Here is a 15,086-nt window from a genome sequence, read left to right as displayed (position 1 = left end):
CTAAAACTTGTTTGGTACAGTGTGTGTGTGTATGGGGGGAGTCGGGGGGAGATGGCCTTGGGGTTCTGGATATAGTTACAGATTTGTGTTACCTGGTGCAAGTCTCTTGGTAAAAGAGTCTGTGTAAAATAGTGAAGTGTGAGCTGCTCCTCAAAGGGGTATGTGAAGCTTAATTCATTAGTGCTTTAATGCTTTGAGATCCCTGGATGGGAGGCAAAAGAACTGCAAGGTGTACATATATTTTTATAAATAATATATACATTTCCCCTCTACCTCTTATTTAGTGAAACATAACGTTAACTTGACAAACTAGTTAGTCTAGTGGAATGTCAAGAGCCAGCTGGAGGTGCTGCTTCAAAAAGATAGACTTAGTCCTCTACTCAGATGGCTGGAAGTGAGATGTAGGTGGTGCTTAAAACTCAGTAAATTAAAATATGCAGGAAGATGTGGGGCCCCCCCATACTGCCTCTTGTTTCAAAATGGGTCGGGGGAGGGTTCCCTCCTCCAGCTTTCTGAAACAATGCACAAGGCACTTCCTTAACCTAGAGCTCTTGAATATTGTAGCTCAGTTCTGTTGAATGATGGGTCTGAGAAGGGTTTAGAGTAATAAGCTGCTTTTATTATTATTATTCTGAAGATTTATTTACAAGCCTGCCATCATATACTCTTTGGCTGTGATCTCATCAGCTCTTGCACCTGAAATAGAATCAGCTGTGGTCAATATTGGAATGGAAGCTCTGTAAGAAAATGCCAAGGAGTAGGAGGAGGTACTGTTGCTGGTTCAGGAAATGGCATTGTCTCTCTAGAACCAGTGCTCCAGCACAGTGATAGGGGGCACTGAACTGTTTGAGGCTAAAATCCAAAATTCTGACCATTTTGTGATTAAAAATACCATTGTCCTAGTGTAGCAAACAGTATCATGTTAATTGTGGTGTCTTTGGTCAATTTCCAAATCTGGTTCATTACATGCTGCCTTTAAATTGCCCCTATAGTTACATTTGGATGTTGATCTTATTTTACTCTCCTTCGGATAATTAGTGTTGCTAAAGGTATTTCAACCCTGAGGTGGCTGCAGCAGTGGTAGTTGAAATGAATCATGTTTGTCACACTTGGATGCTATATAAATTGCAAGGTATTATCTGTCTTGCTCAGATATAACAAAATTCCTCTATCTTTGTTGGCATTTGAAAGCTTAACACATTTTTAGCTGCATTCCACACTGGGATGATGTAAGGCAGCTGTGTTTTGAGACATCACTTAAAATCCTTAATCCACAAACAATGACCTTGTGTGCATGTTCTCTAACCTAAAAGTTGCTAATTATCCCTAAATTTGGTTTGAAAAATTATTTATTTGGAGTTGTCTTTTGTTGTTCACCAACTGACACCCTTATTATTAGTTATGAATAAGGTCATAATTACAGCCCTATGGTTGTGAGGTACTGAGTGAACGAGATCATCAGATTTCGAATGTGTTGGAACAAAATGTCATTAGTTGGTGGCAATTCATTGTTCAGAATTAATTTTGACGTTTACATGTTTGTTCCCTTGGTACAGCAGTCATGATCATGCCCCTTTTGGGGTGCACCTGTACCCATTGGTGATTTTTCTCTTCAGACTGACTGACTTCCCAGCCCGCAAGTGGCTATTGTGCTATCTCCAAGTCAATTTTGACTTGTAGCTTCCTTCCTGGAGCCTAGCAGTATTATCTCTTCTTTGATCTCCACTTTGTAAGCTGCTTGGAGAAAGGGCCATGTCATCTTCCATTTGTTTTAATCTAGCATCTAGCACAATAGGACTGTGAACCTGAATTTGGTCTGTGGGTGCTAATGTAATATCTCTTCGGTGTGTGGATGTTCAGATCTTGGTAGATATGTAGAGCTGTCTAATGGTATCCCATTGAGCTGTAGAGAATGTGGCTTTCCAAATCAACGTTAGTGGTTTAATTTCCCCTATTTGAAACATAGATGGGACATAAAACTGACAGAATTTGATAGGTTGATTGTGCTTGTCACGCTGTCTAGAATAGCTCACGACTGAGAGTGCCAGGCTCAGGTCAGACTGTCAGAAAACAAGGCAGACACTACAAACAGGTGGTATATTCTATAATTAAATTTTACCAAGCCAGTAACACAGGTGCCCTCCTGCAGCCACAAACAGTCCCCTTAGGCTTTCCAATGCATTTTGCTATGCAAGCAAACTAGACTTTGTGATGAAAGGTTATTAAAACCAAAAATCACCTCACATTAGGTTACTCCCAATCCCAAGGGATCGGTCACTTACCCTACGTCAATGGATACTCTATCCCATACCAAAAAAAAAAAAAAAAAAAAATGCTGTCAGCCAGTTTCTCTAGTAAACAAATTAAAGATTTATTCCCTAAGGAAAAACAAGTGAGAGTTACTGAAAAGTTCAAGGAAGTAAAATAACCTGAACAGGTGAGTCTAAGTTTTTAAGTCCAAAGTGATAGGAAAGAAGTAGTAATCTGCTAGTTTTCCACAGATCTCTCAGGATCACCCAAAATAACTTCAGGGATCTCTGTCTTACATCTGGAATGCTCCCTGAAAGTGTCCAAATGGCTCAGATATGTGATTGTTCTCTGGATCTGTTTTTATAGCTATCTTCCCGAAAAAGCAGTCTGGCAAGTGTTTCTGTCACAGCATGGGCTTTTTGTCTGTTGACTAAATGCAGACTGAGTCTGGATTTCCCGTTGTAGAACACCATGACCCATGCTTTGAAGTTAAAATGCTTCTTCATTTTATAGTTCCAAGGCCCCAGTCCCACTTGATGGGCAATCCAATTAGAGAAGTATACACAATGCATTTAGTTGCAGCAATCCAAACAATCTTGTATTAGTTTTCATGAAGTTTACATATCAAGTAAATTCTCACTAACATGCACTTTTGATCTAGGCTAGGGTAATAATGTAATGTGATAGTAAACAGATTATAGCTAAGTGAAGATAATAGCATTAACATTAGATATTCACACACATAAATTGTCTTGTGCCTTTGATTTGAACTGTTCTGTCAGTCACAATGCTTTCATGAGCTTCAGAATATTTTGCATTATGGGTGGATGGGAGAAGAGAGAACTTCAAGGCAATCTTCTTGAATAAGTGTGATGGAGAATGTTGTCTTGGAAGACGTTATTGTTTAAATAGTGAGTTGAAATTCTCCTGAGAATTGGGGTGGAGTTTGAGAGAGTGGGGGCGGGGGGGGTGGAGGACCCTGTTTCTCCACTATGTGTTTATGAAGATTGAGATCTACAGAGTTGGCAAGTGAGATTCCATGGCTCCTGTATGGACCCTTTAATAGTGCAATCTCCTCTTCTTGTCTGGATTGTTTTAATCCTTTCACCACTGCTTTGGGTATAGCCGACGAGTATGTCATGCAGACTGCTTTCCACGTCTAACTTGGGCTACTGCACTTCTGGGTCTAACAGAGACCCCCATGATCATTTTTAGCATAAATGTTGGAGTGTAGACTTCGAGGGAGGGAAGAAAGGCCAATGCTCTATTTTCTCTCTCCTTCCCCCTCTAATCCCCAGAAAGCATTTTATTTAATCAGTTTGTGGAAAGCTGCAGTAAATAGCTCAAATGGTTGGGGCTACAGAGATCTAATACTGGAGTTCTTATCACAGCAAGGGTACCACAGCCATTTTCTTTCTCTTGGGGAAAAGTCACATGTTTAAAAAAAAAAAAACAAAACCAAAAAACTTCCCTGATGTGAAAATCAAATCACTGATACAGTTCCGTGTACTTACATCTATTTTGTCCCCATAATCCTAGTTAATGCATGATTGGAGGAGAACACGTGTCTACATGATCATGCAATCAACTGAGTAAACAGATCTAAACAAAACTAACGGAAGATGTTTGGCTGATGGTCCTATAGTTAAACATCTCCCCCACATGCTCTCAATTTCAATCTGCTGTAAAACCTGCTTTACTAATCTTTCCAAAGCAACTCTACCAACTTTCACATACATCCTCTTTCTCCCTGTTAGGTAGAATTCCAAGTGGTTTTCTTGACCTGATATTTTCCTTTTGCTTTCACCACTGTTTGAAATCAGCAGGTGACTCATCTGTGAGTTGAGGTGATCAACTGTAAGCAATACTTAATTTTTGTCAGGTCCCTTGAGCCCCATAACCCTTCCTTTCATGGGATCTACTGTGCTACCTTAAAAGGGTCTCGGTGAGATGGGACCCACGAGAAAATTGTTAACCTATGAAAGGGGGAGCAATAAGCAATTATGCTGCTGATGGTAACTCCAGGCATCATCTTTAACCTTAATTCACCATGTGGTTAATAGACTGACTTTTTTTGAAAGATCCATCCTGAAAATTTGAGATCTTGTTTTATACACGGTATCAATAATTGTACAGAATAGAGTTACTTGCAGAGCCATCTTTTAATATCCCACTGAGATCCGATAGGTTTATTTTCTCCATCTTGGATTGGAGGTAGCAGTTTTCAGCATTGTCTGGAATTTCTTGGTAGATCTCTTCAGAACTTGCAAATCTCTTTATTTTGATTTAGTTTTGTTCTGTTTCCGTCTACCTATACGTACATATACGCATGCATTTGGGAGTTGCAACTGGGCCTTTGGATATTTGTTTGGCAATGGCTGCTCAGTAAACTATATGTAAATAATGGAATAAAGTTTTCAATTATTCACTTTGACAGGATTGAGTGGAATACCTTAAAATTTCCAGTTTGTGTATATTGTGTTATTATTTACATTTAAAAATGTAAAACTACCTTTTAAGGGTCTTACAGTTAATCATTCCTCTGTGTGCATAAATGATTCCATTTGTTCGTGGCAATGAGTTACTTCAAACTTCTGGTATGGAATTGCTTTAGAAGTCATCTATTTTCCTGCAGTTTTTGATAGTGATAATCCTCTGAGCTTTGAATCTGTTCAGAATGTGCCAACTAAAATGTGAGATCCCAGATTGGGGGGGGGACCCTATTGGGAGATTGGTGTAATGTTACAAATATGATTTTAGTTTTTTTGTTCTCTTCTCTTATGTGAGCTCCCCTACTAATGGATTATTAATGAGGAGGGGGAAAGGAGAATACAGCTATTTCCTACTTCACCCCCTCCAAAAAAACCCAAACCTGTGTGTGTCTAGTCTTCTCTAAATTCATCAAATGTTCCAAGGCTAAAATCTGAAGCTGATCAAAAGATTTCAGTCCCTAATGGGTATCAGTTTTTTTTAGAAGGCAAGAGAAATGTCATTATAACTTCTGCTTGAGCTTGTATAAGTAGATGTGGCAGAACTCACTTTTAAAAAATTTCAGTGGATAATACTGATTCTTATTTTTAAGCATTTGTTGTTTTTATTCTTAAATTTTCACTTTTGGGGGCTGTGGGTGTCAGATTAGAATGGGGGTCAGACAATGATTATTGGATAGTAGATAGAAAAGGAGTACTTGTGGCACCTTAGAGACTAACCAATTTATTAAAAAGCAGCATCACTTGCCCCATAACCTCAGCCATGCGGAACGCAATGCCATCCACAGCCTCAGAAACAACTCTGACATCATAATCAAAAAGGCTGACAAAGGAGGTGCTGTTGTCATCATGAATAGGTCGGAATATGAACAAGAGGCTGCTCGGCAGCTCTCCAACACGAGTTTCTACAAGCCATTACCCTCTGATCCCACTGAGAGTTACCAAAAGCAACTACAGCATTTGCTCAAGAAACTTCCTGAAAAAGCACAAGATCAAATCCGCACAGACACACCCCTGGAACCCCGACCTGGGATATTCTATCTACTACCCAAGATCCATAAACCTGGAAATCCTGGGCGCCCCATCATCTCAGGCATTGGCACCCTGACAGCAGGATTGTCTGGCTATGTAGACTCCCTCCTCAGGCCCTACGCTACCAGCACTCCCAGCTACCTTCGAGACACCACTGACTTCCTGAGGAAACTACAATCCATCGGTAATCTTCCTGATAACACCATCCTGGCCACTATGGATGTAGAAGCCCTCTACACCAACATTCCACACAAAGATGGACTACAAGCCGTCAAGAACACTATCCCCGATAATGTCACGGCTAACCTGGTGGCTGAACTTTGTGACTTTGTCCTTACCCATAACTACTTCACATTTGGGGACAATGTATACCTTCAGATCAGCGGCACTGCTATGGGTACCCGCATGGCCCCACAGTATGCCAACATTTTTATGGCTGATTTAGAACAACGCTTCCTCAGCTCTCGTCCCCTAAAGCCCCTACTCTACTTGTGCTATATTGATGACATCTTCATCATCTGGACCCATGGAAAAGAAGCCCTTGAGGAATTCCACCATGATTTCAACAATTTCCATCCCACCACCAACCTCAGCCTGGTCCAGTCCACACAAGAGATCCACTTCCTGGACACTACAGTGCTAATAAACAATGGTCACATAAACACCACCCTATACCGGAAACCTACTGACCGCTATTCCTACCTGCATGCCTCCAGCTTTCACCCTGACGACACCACACGATCCATCGTCTACAGCCAAGCTCTGCGATACAACCGCATTTGCTCCAACCCCTCAGACAGAGACAAACACCTACAAGATCTCTGTCAAGCTTTCTTAAAACTACAATACCCACCTGCAGAAGTAAAGAAACAGATTGATAGAGCCAGAAGAGTTCCCAGAAGTTACCTACTACAGGACAGGCCTAACAAAGAAAATAACAGAACGCCACTAGCCGTCACCTTCAGCCCCCAACTAAAACCCCTCCAACGCATTATTAAGGATCTACAACCTATCCTAAAGGATGACCCAACACTCTCTCAAATTTTGGGAGACAGGCCAGTCCTTGCCTACAGACAGCCCCGCAACCTGAAGCAAATACTCACCAACAACCACATACCACACAACAGAACCACTAACCCAGGAACTTATCCATGCAACAAAGCCCGTTGCCAACTGTGCCCACATATCTATTCAGGGGACACCATCACAGGGCCTAATAACATCAGCCACACTATCAGAGGCTCGTTCACCTGCACATCCACCAATGTGATATATGCCATCATGTGCCAGCAATGCCCCTCTGCCATGTACATTGGTCAAACTGGACAGTCTCTACGTAAAAGAATAAATGGACACAAATCAGATGTCAAGAATTATAACATTCATAAACCAGTCGGAGAACACTTCAATCTCTCTGGTCACGCGATCACAGACATGAAGGTCGCTATCTTAAAACAAAAAAACTTCAAATCCAGACTCCAGCGAGAAACTGCTGAATTGGAATTCATTTGCAAATTGGATACTATTAATTTAGGCTTAAATAGAGACAGGGAGTGGCTAAGTCATTATGCAAGGTAGCCTGTTTCCTCTTGTTTTTTCCTACCCCCCCCCCCCAGATGTTGTGGTTTAACTTGGATTTTAACTTGAAGAGTGGTCAGTTTGGATGAGCTATTACCAGCAGGAGAGTGAGTCTGTGTGTGTATGGGGGTGGGGGGGATGTGAGAGAACCTGGATTTGTGCAGGAAATAGCCCAACTTGATTGTCATGCACATTGTGTAAAGAGTTGTCACTTTGGATGGGCTATCACCAGCAGGAGAGTGAATTTGTGTGGGGGGGTGGAGGGTGAGAAAACCTGGATTTGTGCTGGAAATCACTTTAGATAAGCTATTACCAGCAGGACAGTGGGGTGGGAATAGGTATTTTCATATTCTCTGTGTATATATAAACCTGCTGCAGTTTCCATGATATGCATCTGAGGAAGTGAGCTGTAGCTCACGAAAGCTTATGCTCTAATAAATTGGTTAGTCTCTAAGGTGCCACAAGTCCTCCTTTTCTTTTTGCGAATACAGACTAACACGGCTGTTACTCTGAAACCAATTTATTTGAGCATGAGCTTTCGTGAGCTAAGCTCATGCTCAAATTGGTTAGTCTCTAAGGTGCCACAAGTACTCCTTTTCTTTTTGCGAATACAGACTAACATGGATAGTAGATGTTGAGATTCGAATAGTTAAACTTTACCATTAACACAAATTGTCAACATCATGTACAAGATATACAAAGTAAACATCCTTAATGAAACTAATACTTTCTCAAGCAGCATTTACCTTTCTTTGTCTATCGGTACACTTCTGTTATCAATGGAAATATGTTTTTCATCAGTTGGTCTGCATATGGTGAAATTGACACTTACTGACATGGGTAACAAGCAAATCCATCCACGCCTACTTATGAGCCTGTTGTCCTCAGTCAGCTAGTGTTTATGCAACTGGGGGTGCCTCACCATGCTTTTACTTTGCGCCTCATTCACAAATGACTTCTCTTCTGGTAGACCCCTATCCATCTTTATGCCTCTTAATTTAATCCAAGTTAAGCAACTGGATTTAAAAAAAAAATCCCCTTGTTTTCTTCCATTTCTGGCATTTGCTTTAAGACCATATATTGGCTAATTCCACCCCTTCCCCTTTTTATTTAAATTCTGAAGAGGGAAAAACCTAAACCCAGAATTCTGTGGACGTTTGTAATTATCCCTCTATCTTGCTTTCCCCCTCCCCACCCCCAGGCAAGTACGCTTATTGGAAGGATGAAGGTTGGAAAGCAAAATTCAGGAAAAGGGTAAAGTGCTTCATAATTGGTTAATTATCTATCTCTTGTGCATGGATTTATCGTTAGAGTTGACAATTCAAATAGCTAAACAGTGTTCCTTTTCATACTTAACAAAACTGTGTAGTGTGTCTCAAACAAGGAATATGAGGAATTTCTGAAATGGGATGTCTGAACTCTTCACTATTCGTTTCTGCTAACTTAAGAGGCTTTGTTCTTGCTCATGATGGAGAAATGATCAACTTTTGCTGAAAATAATCTTCTTAAATTGACATTTTCTGAACTTTAAATACATATATCCTTGGAGGAAGCAGCTGGGAAATGTGGATCCCAAGCTCCAGTTGAGTGGGAATATTTTAATGTGCCATCTGTCCATTAGAAGCCAAATTTTTATTCTCTAAAAATGTATCAATCAATGGGCAGGTGACCAGGAAACAACATGGGAACTAGAAGCTGGTACCTGATGCATTACAGATGTTTCAATATCTTTGTAATCAGGATTTTCTAAAATCTTAGAATATGGAACACAGTCAAAAATATAGATTACATTTCTTTGTAATGGTTTCAAACAGGTACATTTTTGTGCTGTCACGAGCTATATGTACCAAGGCATTTTCTTGTATTTCCCCCCCCCCCGTCATAAAACGGATGGCAAAATTTGGAGCTAGGTCATGACCCAAGGAAGAATCCAATTGACAGCTTGCATTAATTCCTGCAACGTATCCTTGCCATAACTGTTTGTAATGTGTAGCAACTAGAGATGGTCTAGATGCAATCATACCCTGATGTTCGTAGAAATTGGACCTGTGGATTGGACTCATTTTTAAACACAACAGCTTTAGTCTTCTGTATTACTCATTTTTGGATCAGGATTTCCTATTGCTTATGCCAGTCTTATCTTTGGGACTACTCTGTGGACTTAGTCGGACTGATGTAAATCAGGAATAAAAGAAGGAGAATCAAGCCCTACTCACCCCTCCACCATGCAGACATTCATTGCAACCCAGTGTGCTATGGGCTATGGAATCAAGACTGTGAAAAGCCAGCACTTAATGACCAACTTCAGTCATGAAATAACAAAGCATTTAGCATGCTTCTGCACATTCTCTTCTTCCTCCCCCCCACTAGTTCTGAATTTAGCAAATGCATTTATTCCAGATTTTATTCCTTGTTCTGGTGACCCCATGACAACCAGATGAATTTTAAAATTCTTCAACTTTCAGTTTACTTAACCTCATGTCTCTGCTTCTTCACACCCCCTTCTTTTTGTAGTTAAATAGTAACATAGCGGGAGAAATTTACGCAACTGCATTCACCTACCTAGTTAGATTGAAACATTGTTCTTCTGGTGGCCTTGGATTATCTACTGAGGCGTCAGCGTGGGGAGCATGTATCATTCATCGCTGGAAGATCAGTTCTTCATTGATGGCTTTGTGCAAAACCTCTGTGTCCCTTCCACTGGGCTTGTCCTCCCAGGCTTTAGTGTCTCACAGTGATAGTTACATATTAATGTCAATTTCAGCTTTTATACATTCCAGTTAGCTTTGGGATTTTGGTTCGCAATCACCACCCAACTGTTAGTTGTGATAGAGCTATCTTGGATTGTAGTGGTCGGGTGGTTAGATGAATGCTTTGAATTTTGTAATAATACCTTCTACACGTTGTGTTAGCACTTCTGATGGTATGAGTATTACCTTCATTTTACAGATGAGGGCAGTTACTTCTCACCATCAACGTAAATATTTACTTCGTTGCTGTTACGCTCTAGGGCTTGTGACCCAGAAGTGCTGCCTTGAATCACTAGTGTGAGAGTTAATCATTTCTTGAATCAGTTGAAGCAAGGATTTGGAATTAAAATACACTACTTATTTTGCAAGTCTAAATATAAAACGATCATATGTTTACAAGAACAGGCATTATTTGGGAGTGCAGCTTGTACTCTGGAGTCAGCGTGGGCATGATGTTATAATAGTACTGTGCAGTTTTTGACAAGTCTAGATAAGAATTAGCGATTGGCAGCTCGGTAAGAATTTAAGCTTGGGGAAAAATAAGCCTACAACTTGTCATTCCTAAGCACTTGGAGTGGAAGCAAATATATATGTAAATGTGGCTTGGGGGAGGGGAATTATCCTGAACTGGATACTTCAGCACCATTGAATCCAATGTGTACATTTCTGTGTGCTCCAGTACGTTCCATGGAATAATGCTGTAAGTCTTGGTTGTAAAACACAAGCAGTAAAACCTCTATCATTGTTTTGAGGGTGGTGGCTTTTGCTTGCCTCTCTCCTCCAGGACACTGATAAAATGTGGGGGAAGCCATCCAATGGCTGTGTCCCAAGAGCAGGAGAAATGTGGCTGTTAACAAGAATAAACCTGAAATTAAGATTGGGCTGTGTGCAAGGCTTTCAGTAGAAAAGCATGTTTGTATTGCCGCTTCGTCCAGCATGCTGGATTTTGGGTTGTGTGTGAAATTGAGCCTTACTTAAATTGTATGTAGGAAGGGGAACCCTTCAATCTTGGACTAGGCCCACATTTTAGTAGAAAACTTCCTTGCTACTGTTTTTGAGATCAGTCAAAGCAGAAGTTTTTATTCTGGAGAGCCCTTGATCTTATTGTGGTCTATACATGTGGGGGAGGAGAGAGTGAAGAGTAAAGCCATGTGGCATGTTGGGGGAAGTAGTCTTAAAAGAAAGTTTTGAGCTGCTTCATGAGTCCCATCTACAACACAGAAGGCATTGATTTGCTGTCGTTTTTTCTTTTTTTCTTTTTTTCTTCTCCTCAGATGTGGGTGGATGTGTTTTAAGCACAGCAGAGGGCAGAAATTGGTGCATTCTGTTCTGTGTATCGGAACAGTATCCAAAAGTGATGGGGGCATTCATAAAGGCAGGCTAGCTCAAATCAAGTTGCTGTGTGAATGTTTGTGCACACAGAATGTCTTGAGAGGGGAAGAAGGCTCATCTTGAGGAAACCAGGTCTGAGTTCCACTCAGGTTTGGCCTGGCTGTTGTAATGCCTGGGGAGCCACCGGGCCCAGCCAGCAGGACATGAACTGCTGTTGTGGGTTGAGTCCAGGGTGGGCTTACTTGCCAGCATTCCCTACTACCATCACCTGCACAGAGCCTCCCCTTTGCACTGGGCCAGGATTAGAGTTGCAGGGCCAGGATGGAGGAGGCCCCGTTGGTCTGTGCACCCTTGGTGGGATGAGGAGGTGGTGTCAGAGGAAATGGATGGTGTCCCGCTCCCCAAGTAGTTTAGACCTTGGGTGGGTTGCAGAAGAAGACAAAATACAGGTGACAGGTTGCCTAGGCAGAAAGTTTGGAACCCACTAAGCTAGAGCTCCGACTATACCAGGTTTTTCTTACTGCACTTGGATAAGAGCTGGCAGTCCTGTGGCTCAACTTCATATTAACGGCAATATTGGTGCACTCTGGCCTTCCAGCCCACATTTTTATAGCTTATATACATAATAAAACCTCTGAGTTTAAAAGCTTACAAAAATAAAATCTTAAATTTACTTGCCAATGCTGTCAATTGAAAGAATAACCCAGGCAACTCTCACTCATCCTTAGGTACTTTTAATTTAAATTAAAAAAAAAAATCACAAGCCGTGGCTGTTGAACGGTAGATGCTTGGCTGACTCGTGTCTACTTTGGGGAATAGGAATAGCTTGTGCTGTGTGGCAGTCATTCCAGACTTTATTCAGAGACTGCTGAAGTACTGAAATACTGAAATCTTTAACAAGCTGTTAAAATGATTTTGGGATCCCATTTATTTCTATAAAATAAACTTAGACAAGGGTGAGGCTGCAGATTTGCTTATCGTGGTAGAAATGGTGGCACATAAGCAGCTCCTGGCATCTTGACTCTAAGAAGGTAACCAAATAAGCAGATTAACTCTAAACCAAGAGAGGATTTGATCTACAGGAGTAAATGTGCAGTGATGAAATTTAGACAGCACTATTAATTTTGAGTCTTATTTTTTTTCTTATTCTAATAACTTTCAATAGCAGCATCTTGGCTTCCATTCTCTTAAATCTAAAATACTGTTTTTCTGTCTACATTTGGACAAGTATTTTCATGCAAATTATAAATAGCAGAGCTTTATGAATTACAGATGGTGAGAGCTTACAATTTGATAGTACTTAAAAATGCTAGAAATTGTAGCCTGGAAATTCATCTTTGACTTTCTTTGGGTAGCTAACTAATTCCCCATCTACACCATTCTCTTCTGCATTTTTGAGAAAAGTAGCTCAGTTTCTACCAAAGTTGTAGCTGACTTAGTTGCCCCAAACTGTGTGGCCCTGAGTAAGGAGATCTTGGTTTTTGTGTTTGATTTTTTTTGTATGTTTTGCTCCAAAGAGGTTAAGCTCAATCAAAATATTTCTGTGGCATTGACATGTTTTATAAGGGCAATGAAAATGGCAGCATTTTCCTTGAGAGGGTAAATTAATCTGCTTACTTGCCATTGGATTTTAAGTTAATACAGGTATCTCTCTAACAATTAGTCATGAGTATTCATTTTCAAAATGTATGCATGTGTGGAGGTGTTCTTTTATAAACCAGGCAGTAACTAGTGTTTCTATAATAACAATGATCTGAGACCTTGGTTGGTTTGACCTTCAAGCTGATCTTCCGGTTCATTTTAATTTTTTGCTTTACTTTAAAATGGCCACATGTTCTGAAGGAATATATAAAAGGTTGCTGAGGAGAGAACAATCTCAAGCTTTCTCAGTACTGATAAATGTACTTAAGAATTCTATTGCCGGTTGCATGCTATGGCTTCTTTATATGGATGCAGTTTTCCACATGCGGTATCTGGACACAAGTCGTGTAATGGTGAGCTTGTAGCATAGGAAGTAGAAGTATCTGCTAATCTGCCAATTACTCCATCATGGACTCCTAGAGTAAAGGGCATGAACTGTGTGGCTTTAGGAGGCTAATATGGGATAAAGAGCCTTTCGTCTCTGTTTTCAGTTTGAATCTTGGTGGTCACTGATGGTGACTGAAGGGAGTTTCTCCCAAAAAGTCTTGCACTAGTGGTAGAAACAGTGCTAATGCAGACAAGTTGCTAGTGAGTAAGTGTTTTAACCCCAGGATTATTTAGCTTGGCTCAGGGTAGGTCCGGAGGACACAGTAATAATTTTTCTTTAAAAAAAGAAATTGATGCCTGGCCTCTTCTGGCACTACCTCGAGTGGAGGTGCACCATTGACAGCATCAGTGGGACATCTTAGGGGAGAAAATAACTAGTGTAGACAAGGCCTTCAGGGCAGTTAGCCTGTGGCTGTTCAGTGACCTGTATGAAATTAGGTAGTAGGTCTAAGTTTCTGGCGTACATAATTGTATTTTAGGGGCTAATTGATCCACCCCCTTGTTTCCAATCTCAGCAGAGGCCAAAAATTCAATGAACCTCTTTGACTCCTAGAAGTGATCTATCCAGGTCATAGAGAATCATAATTTGCAGGACAGCTATGAGGAAGCTTTTATTGTTGCTCTCTGTGCTGCTGCCTCTTACTACCATTATCTCTTTATCAGTAGAAGCTTCTATAGGGTGCCCATCACTGTTGTATCTAGGTGCTTGTAAAATAAAAAACCTTAAATGAGCAAAGCTTCCCTGGTAGTGTTTAATGAAAATGGGAAGTTCTGGGGGAGAGAGGTGCATCTTACCACAAAACAATGTACTTGAAAGACATAAACTGAAGTGCACGTTTTTGTTCTCTTGGGTATTCCAGAACAACTAGTGACCTACAATGGACCTTGATTCATTGCAGCAGAATTTACACTCTCTCTAAAAGTATCTGAGTTAATGCTTAAACATATTTCTGTAGGGAGTAAATTCCAGAGGCATGGGCCTGCTGCCAAGGATACCTGGCGCCTGCAAGCTTCACCCGTGTGCCATAACTGTTCCTGTGGATAAGAGGGCTCCAGTCCCCTGGCCTGTTGAACTAGCACTGATTCCACTTAAAATAGTTCTCTAGACTGAGATCAGGATTGGATGGTAGGTTGGAGACACATCAGTAAACTACCAGATGCAGTTATTTAATCTAAACTAGTGGTTCTCAATCTGTTTACCATTGTGGGCCACACATGCAGTGCTCTTTTATGTGCGCCACATCCACACAATCTGTATGGCTCTGAGGATATCGCATGCGGTGCAGCTGTGTGCTTAGTGGGCTGCAGGTCGAGAACCACTGATCTAAACAGTAACTATGTGGTAACCACATGTAAGTCAGTGGGAGGCTGCTATGCAGCCAACTGGTATTTTGGAATTCTTGCTCATCTACCCAATTCTGTAGGTGAAGTGCAATATCCCCAATTCTTTTTTGGCAACCACAAGTATGATGAGACAGCTGCTACTCCCAAAGTGCTTTTCGTCATTCCAGATAATCCTCATGGAAACTTCAGTCAAGAAACAACAAAATGAAACTGCCCAGAGAATAGTCACTGCCATGCTTTATCCAAAACCCAGGGTGACTGCTATCAATTTGAAGCTGGGGAT

At 40.9% G+C, this 15,086-nt stretch overlaps 1 protein-coding gene across 4 annotated transcripts in view; it reads left to right on the top strand.

The window, feature by feature from the left end:
• The window catches only part of SRGAP2 (SLIT-ROBO Rho GTPase activating protein 2), a 206,936-nt gene that overhangs the window by 3,973 nt on the left and 187,877 nt on the right, over positions 1-15,086 (top strand). The window lies entirely within an intron of this gene.

Source organism: Lepidochelys olivacea, assembly GCF_965140295.1.
Source record: "Lepidochelys olivacea isolate rLepOli2 genome assembly, chromosome: 21".
Lineage (NCBI taxonomy): Eukaryota > Metazoa > Chordata > Testudines > Cheloniidae > Lepidochelys > Lepidochelys olivacea.
The sequence above is the reverse complement of the archived record's forward strand: the minus strand, read 5'-3'. Positions and strand labels throughout refer to the sequence as shown.